Source organism: Lottia gigantea (genome assembly GCF_000327385.1).
Source record: "Lottia gigantea unplaced genomic scaffold LOTGIsca_148, whole genome shotgun sequence".
NCBI lineage: Eukaryota > Metazoa > Mollusca > Gastropoda > Lottiidae > Lottia > Lottia gigantea.
In genome coordinates, this window is record NW_008707761.1 from 305,409 (window position 1) to 314,034 (window position 8,626).

The window sequence follows — 8,626 nt, forward strand, 5'->3', positions numbered from 1 at the left end:
ACATTAAAGAACCCTCAACTGTAAGATTTTGAAAATGATTATGCTAATGCCACTTACCTCCATTCCACACTGCATGGCCTGTCACTACCCCAAAGTGAAGTAGAAAAGTAGGATATTTCAATTCGTCAATTCTTATATCAAAGTTGTGAAACTGCATCAATTTTGAAAATCAGTGAAAAATTTACACAGTAAAGAAGATGAAAACCATAAGATACATTCAGACATTTTCTCATTTTCAGGACCGGTATACAGCTCTTAGTTTTGCTTCTCATAAAGGTCATCTTGATGTGGTCAAATTATTACTTGATAATTCGGCTGATGTTAACACCCAATGTGAGGTATGTTTCATATCCCATTTCTTGATAACAATGAGGAATTACGGGATAGCTAAACCGAAAGAGTCTACTTTGGGTTTAACTATTCCATAATTCATCATGGTACTATGGTGTAAATGAGAAACGGGCTGGTTTTCTCTGGATTGTATTTAGAATGAGGATCAATTTGGGGCTTGGGTTTCTATGAAGGTTTAGAAAGATACTTTTTGATGTACCTTCAGATATGCAAGGTTAAGGAGGCTTCCGATAGTATCGTGTTTGTTAATTATAGTGAAACGTTATTTTCCATAATCAAGGATATTGTAAAAACAACATGTTTTCGTGTGATATCTGTATTTGTAAATGTTCTAAAGTAAAGCCCCATTCCAATCTATTTTGTTTTCAGCTTGGTTTTACAGTCTTGCATATAGCCAGTCTAAAAGGACATGTAGATGTTATAAAAATATTGTTAGAGAGAGATGCTAATATAAATGATGTTACAAAGGTAAAGATGTAGCTCTGTATCTTTTAGGTCTAATAAAGAAAGAGTGTGTACTCATGTAGATATGACAACGAAATTGAGCTCTGTATATTAAGGAACCCTCATCTGTAAGATTTTGAAAATGATTATTCTAATGCCACTTACCTCCATTCCACACTGCATGGCCTGTCACTACCGTACTGTAAAGTAGAAGAGAAGGGTCTGAAACTCCATTTACTACACTTCATTCATTCTTATATCAAAGTTGTTATACTTAATCCCTTTTTAGAATCACAGTAAAGATGATGAAAACTATAAGATACATTCAGGCATTTTCTCTCAAGTGGTGTATTATTTTTCAGGACGGGAATACAGCTCTTAATTTGGCTTCTCAAGAGGGTCATTTTGATGTGGTCAAGTTATTACTTGATAATTCGGCTGATGTTAACAACCAATGTGAGGTATGTTTTCACTGGAACACCTGATGTCATTTCTTCCATTTCCCATTTCTTGATAACGATGGAGAATTATGGGATATCGAAACCGAGTCTGTTATATAGTTTTACTTTAGGTTTAACTATCCCACAATTCATCATGTTATCAAGAAACGGGTTCTACATGACACGCTTTGATTGGTTAAAAATAAAGTCATTAGAACGAACCGTGGTAGAAAACTTTTCAAAGAAAACAAGAAAAGTAACGAAATTGTAAAGTAATTTGAGTAAGATTGGGTTAAGGAACTTAGGGTTTCGTTAGTTTCGTGTTTGCTAATTATAGTGACACTTTATTTTCTCTAATCAAGGACATTGTGAAAACAACAAGTTTTTATGTACTAGGGCTTACACAAGACTGACTGGAATGTAGGACTTCACGTGTATTTTAAATAACTTTATTACAGTGATTTACATAGAGGGAAAGATGGTTACAACCTCATGCCACGTTGTTGACTGTATGACGACATGCTAGGAAGTGTCGAAAGCGTGGCTTTGGTACAAGTTCGTTTATTGTAGTCTACGTTTGGGACACCTTCGTGTTGTTGTTAATACATTATATTAGTCCGAGACACCGAACTTGAATTGTCACTTTCTGAAGATTCCACAAATTTGGGGCGGGGGCGAATGGCAAGTCTCTTGCTACGTCTCAAGGGAACAGTCTCTACTTGTGGAATAGAAGATTTTGTGTCAGTAAAGAATTCCTTTGGTTCCGAAAGAGATACTTCTAAAGGATAAAGTAGGTGAATAGAGCGATTGGTAACACCATGTTTAGTCTGGATTGACGCAACACAAACAAAACCATCAGTTCCATGGATTAAGTCCTTCACAAGAGCAAGTTTCCATAAACTTCGGGGTCGATCTTTATCATGCACCAATACCACATCCCCAATCTTTATGAGATTTGTTCTGGCTTCAGTCTTCTTTAACTGGTAGGTGTGCCTCTCTCGTAAAGTCGACAGATACTCATATTTAAAGCGATTGACAAAATGGTGAAACACTGCTGCTCGATGTCGCATCGCCTTGTTCAAACCATCATGAAGTCGGTAATCTTCGTCTACTTCAACATCAGGATTAATGCCCGGATGAGGTAATGCGGTAATATCATAACCGTATAACAGTTTTGTTGACGTAATTGGTTCAGGATCTTCAACACTAGTTGATACGTATGTGAGTGGTCTGTCGTTCACAACAGACTGTACCTCTTTAACATGTGTCTGCATTTCATTCAGATCCATGAGCGCTCTACGTAACACCTGCTTGATTACACATTCCACCCCAGTGAGATTTTGCAGGAATGTGCTTCATGTAGATAACTTTGTTGTTGGTGAGATGATTCTGTACAGCTGGTTTATCCAAACAGTTAAAAAGCTTGGTTATTTCTTCATCAACTTTCAGGAATGTTGCAACGTTGTCACAAAGTATCAAACTGGGAATACCATATATAGCGGTGTGTCTGCGAAATGCCTGCAAAAACTGATCTGTAGACATGTCAGTTACAACTTCTAGGTTTACGTTTCGTGTTGTGCTACATGTAAATAGACAAATGTAACACTTCTGGACTTTCTTTCCACCATTCTTTACCATCAGATGACCCGTAAAGTCGATACCAACCGTTGAAAATGGTTTAAGGCGGTTGAGACGAAAATCTGGTAAGGCTGGAGATGGAGGAAGTCTGAAGGGCTTGCCATCATGGTAACGACAAATCACACATCGCCGTAGAACTCTGGATACTTCACTACGTGCTGCTGGTAACCAAAAACGTCTTCGTAAAGCTGTGACAGTTGAGCTTACTCCTGCATGTAGTTGAGAAGAATGTACTGATTTAACCAATAGTTCCGTTAAATGGGTCTTTCTGGATATCAGAATCGGTAATTTTGCATCTTTGTCGAGCTGGGCATGCTCGAGTCTGCCGGGGGCGACAATCAGGTTACCCAAGTTTAGTCTCAAACACAGTTGACGAACTAGTTGATGCCTGGTCTTCCCAGAATTTGACATCTTGAGTAAGTATGCGAGTTCAACTGGAAAACATTCTTTTTGGTGAGCTTCAAGAATGCTGAATTCCTTCTGTTGAAGGAACTGGAATAACTCTTAGCGTGATATCACGCTTTTTTAAGTTCTGTATGAATCGTTGAACATATATCACCATTCGAAGCAGTTTTTCATAAGAACTGTATCTGGAGACATCAAGAAGCTGGCTAAGTGTACCATTTGAACCACTTTCATTTGAATCAACAGTAGATAAACATACAATGTTACCATTCGAATTTGGTTCGTCAGGATCAGCAATAACAGGATCAGCAATAACAGGATCAGCAATAACAGGATCAGCAATAACAGGATCAGCAATAACAGGATCAGCAATAACAGGATCAGCAATAACAGGTTTAGGCCATTTTTCAGGATAAGGCAACCAGTCGGGTCCGGAAAACCATAATCTTGATTCGATGAATTGATCTGCTGTACAACCTCTTGATGGCAAGTCAGCTGGATTATCTTCTGACCTGACATGATTCCATTTTCTGACATCTGACAAACGTTGAATCTCATCAAGACGATTTCTTACAAAAATGTCCAGTTTCTTGGTTGATGACAACCATGAGAGACATATGCTAGAGTCTGTCCAGTAGAACTGTTCAACTACTTTGTAATCCTTGGAAATGATATCCATCAACGATCGAGATAATCTACAACCAATCACCATAGCAACCAGTTCCCATCTTGGTACGGTGTATTGACGTTTCGAAGATGCGGTTTTGAACATGGAGGGAATCAAGCAGACCTTATCTTTTTGACGGAGATACAGTACACTCGCAGCTGCAACATTTGGACTTGCATCACAGAACGTGTGTAGCTTTATGGGTTTATCTTTATCGAAGTCGACGAATCTTTGAATTCGTATTGTTGATGCTGCTTCGATGTTCAACGCAATATCATGGTACATGGAGATGAGCAGGGAGAGGTGTATCCCACTCATAATTCTTGAGATGAAATTCTTCGCCCTGACAGTAACTGGAGACAGGAATCCCAATGGATCAAACGTTGAGGAGGCCGAACTTAAAGCTGAACGTTTGGTAAACTTATCTTGTGAAAATGGAACGATTGTTTTCTTCGGGAATGAAATAGCATCTTCGTGATGATTCCATACCATACCAAGTAAAGCAGTATACTCTTTCGTAGATCCAGTACCATCTTGCTTGATTATATTTATAACAGCAATGAGTGATTATCTGATATTTTATCACATTCTTCAAAATCATATTCAGAGCTCTAATCATCTTTCATTTGAATAAGGAGATCTTGAATTTTGTCATCATATTCTTGAAGTCTGTGTTTGGCATTCACAAGCTTGTTTTTGACAACGTATAAAGTCTTTAAATCAGGCTCTTCACTGTCGATTATGGCATTCACTCGTCGATCTTCTTTCGTAAACAAACTTCTCAAAGTAGCTCGTTTTCGTACGAATCGTTTGTGGGTTTCGGACAGGTTCTCTGTAACATCTGACGTTTCACCATCTTTTGGCATCCTAAATGTGAATTTTAACGTACGTGAAGACAAAGAAAAACAAAAATGGATTATGTTTACCAAAATTCTTCACAAATAATTCGATGCTGACTGTCGATGGTGCGTTTTCGAACGTCTAAGAATGAAAAGAATCCTGACTTCTGCCGTCTACATGTGGTATAAACTGACGATGAAACTGTAAACCTCTTCCATCTCTCTGTTGATGTATCACTGTAAAAGTCAATCACCAAAATCCAGCGTTGTTTCTAAAGTATTTCTCTAATCATGGCACCAAATTATGTACTAGGGCTAACACAAGACTGACTGGAATGTAGGACTTCACGTTGTGTATTTTAAATAACTTTATTACAATGATTTACATAGAGGGAAAGATGGTTACAACCTCATGCCACGTTGTTGACTGTATGACGGCATGCTAGGAAGTGTCGAAAGCGTGGCTTTGGTACAAGTTCGTTTATTGTAGTCTATGTTGGGGACACCTTCGTGTTGTTGTTAATACATTATATTTGTCCGAGACACCGAACTTTAATTGTCACTTTCTGAAGATTCCACAATTTTCGTGTGATATCTGTATTTGTAATTGTTCCCAAGTAAAACTCCATTCCAATCTATTTTTCAGCTTGGTTATAGAGCACTGCATAGAGCCAGTAAGGAAGGTCATGTAGATATTGTAAAAACATTGTTAGAGAGAGGAGCTAATATAAATGCTGTTGATAAGGTAAAGATGTAGCTCTGTATATTTAAGATCTAACGAGGTGTAGGAGTGTGTACTCGTGTAGATATAAAAACAAACTTGACCTCTGTACATTAAAGAACCCTCAGCTGTAGGGTTTTGAAAATGATTATTCTAATGCCACTTACCTTCATTCCACACTGCATGGCCTGTCACTACCCCAATGTGAAGCAGATAATTATGATGGATGGAAATTGTAAGAAACATCAGACATTTTTTCTCAAGTGGTATATTATTTTTCAGAAAGGTCTAACAGCTTTATATGTAGCTGCTTTAAATGGTCGTCTAGATGTGGTCAAGTTATTAATTGATAATTCGGCTGATGTTAACACCCGATTTGAGGTATGTTTTCAACCTTCTGGAACACTACCTTCTGGTACCACTAGGTTAGGTCGACTGTCGAATCGGAACCCCTTTCAGAGAGTCCACATAGCTAATATTGTTGTTTGGTATTTAGATTTGTCAACTCGGCAGGTATGTGGACTCTCTGAATGGGATACGAAGATAAAAATATAGATACCAAAATAAACAATATTAGCCATTTGTACATGTTCTAAAGTAAAGTTCCATTATCATCTTTTTTGTTTTCAGAATGGTTTAACAGCCCTGCATATAGCCAGTCAAGTAGGACATGGAGATATTGTAAAAACTTTGTTACAGAGAGGTGCTAATATAAATGCCAAAATTAAGGTAAAGATGTAGCTCTGTATCTTTTAGCAAAGAAAGAATATGTACTCGTGTAGATGTGATAGCAAACTTGGGATTGGAAACAGAAGATACAAATACATTGTTGTTAATTATAACTCAACTTATTTTGTCAAAAACCAATCTGAAGCTGTTAACAACTATAAAGAAGAGGATGTTGTAAAAAATTTTTGATCGATAACATATTTTCGGGGAGATATTTCAGCAAGTAATTTTAATCTAGGTAAAAATAATCATTACCTTAGTGAAAATTAATGTTTTTGATTGATTGAAATATGTCGTTTGGGAGCCACCGTAGTATACCTATGAGCACTAACTGTTCTCTTTTGCTTGTTGATATATTTGTATATTCCTATGAGGCTGAATTTATTCAAGACGTCCAACGCAAAGGCAGTAAACAACTAGCTCGTTCCTTCAATTCCACTTTCAGATACATAGATGACGTTTTGTCACTGAATAACTCAGCTTTTGGAGACTTTGTTGATAAAATCTACCCAAGAGAGTTGGAAATTAAAGACACTACCTACTCGAAGACTATTTCTAAGTCCTACTTGGACTTGCTACTCGAAATTTTTTTGACACATTAATTTCCTATTTTTAATTTTCCATTCATGGGCAGTAAAATACCTCAATCACCAGCTTATTGAGTGTAAATTTAACAACTCATCCGCTATGTTAAAGTTTGTTCGATTTATGAAGACTTTCTGGCTGAGTTTTGACTTTTAAATAGCTTAAGCAGGTTTACTTGACACATACACTTCAAAATTCAGAACTAATATTACAAATCTGTTTCTTGCATCTTGTGACGACTTTCAGTTTCCCATAGTAAACTTTCCATTCATGTGTAGTTACATACCTCAATCACCAGCTTAAATATTACAAAATGATAACATAATGATAACATGATGATAACATGATGATAACATGATGATAACATGATGATAGCATGGTGATAACATGATGATAACATGATGATAACATGATAACATAATGATAACATGATGATAACATAATGATAACATGATGATAGCATGGTGATAACATGATGATAACATGAATGATAACATGATGATAACATGATGATAACATGATAACATAATGATATCATGATGATAACATGGTGATAACATGAATGATAACATGATGATAACATGATGATAACATGGTGATGACATAATGATAACATGATGATAACATGATGATAACATGGTGATGACATAATGATAACATGATAATTACTTGAATGATAACATGATGATAACATGATGATAACATGATAATCTAATGATATCATGATGATAACATGATGATAACATGATGATAACATGATGATAACATGATGATAACATGATGATAACATGATGATAACATGATGATAACATGATGATAACATGATGATAACATGATGATGACATGATGATAGCATGATGATAACATGGTGATAACATGATGATAACATGATGATAACATGATAACATAATGATATCATGATGATAACATGATAATAACATGAATGATAACATGATGATAACATGATGATAACATGGTGATAACATAGTGGTGACATAATGATAACATTATGATAACATGATGATAACATGATGATAACATGATAACATGATGATAACATGATGATAACATGATGATAACATGGTAATGACATAATGATAACATTATGATAACATGATGATAACATGATGGCTTTGGGGTATGAAGCCTATTTATTCGGGAGGGCAACATCATTACGTGTAAAACACAGGAGCATCTATACAGGTAAAACACAGAAACATCTTGACAGGTAAAACCACGGGAAGATATATACAATGAAAACACAGGAACACCAATACAGGTAAAACACAGGAACATCTTGACAGGTAAAACCACGGGAAGATATATACAATGAAAACACAGGAACACCAATACAGGTAAAACACAGGAACATCTTGACAGGTAAAACCACGGGAAGATATATACAATGAAAACACAGGAACACCAATACAGGTAAAACACAGGAAGATCAATACAGGTAAAACACAGACACATCAATACAGGTAAAACACAGGAACATCAATACAGGTATAACAAAGGAACATCAATACAGTTAAAACACAGGAACATCAATACAGGTAAAACACAGAAACATCAATACAGGTAAAACACAGGAACACCAATACAGGTAAAACACAGGAACATCTATACAGGTAAAACACAGGAACATCAATACAGGTAAAACACATGAATATCAATGCAGGTAAAACACAGGGATATCTATACAGGTAAAACACAGGAACATCAATACAGGTAAAACACAGAAATATCTATACAGGTAAAACACAGGAACATCAATACAGGTAAAACACAGAAACATCAATACAGG